Raw genomic sequence first — 510 nt, 5'->3', positions numbered from 1 at the left:
GTTGCACCTGTCTACAATTTGTACAGATGATGCAACACACTAGTATAAATAAATACAGACGATTTGATTGTGTCTCTTCATGAATATGAAAAGGCTACTCCGAGTTAAAAATGAATAGAAAAAGAAACAAGTGAAAAATGGCAACCAATTGTGTTTGTCTGTATATATGCAAGTGTGAAATTGCTTTCATATATAAATGCCTACTTTAGATTAAATTTCTTTAAAGTGATTTCTTCCTTTTGCATTTCTCTTATTCCATATTTAAATGAAACTCGTATTTTTTTTTTCATTTGTTGGAATTATTTTTCATTTTATTCCTTTCGTAAGTACAACAATACATTCAGGACAGTAAAGTGCAAAAATAACCTTGTATGCAAAAATAGATAAAAGGGCTTTACAACTTCACTGTAATTTTAGTGATATGTCACTCGAACACAGACTTCATAAATCACATAGTAAAGACCTGTCTTTTTGTCACGTGACAGAAAAAAAAATGCGTAGGTTTATGAC

This window comes from Penaeus monodon, chromosome 34 (assembly GCF_015228065.2).
Source record: "Penaeus monodon isolate SGIC_2016 chromosome 34, NSTDA_Pmon_1, whole genome shotgun sequence".
Lineage (NCBI taxonomy): Eukaryota > Metazoa > Arthropoda > Malacostraca > Decapoda > Penaeidae > Penaeus > Penaeus monodon.
The sequence above is the reverse complement of the archived record's forward strand: the minus strand, read 5'-3'. Positions refer to the sequence as shown.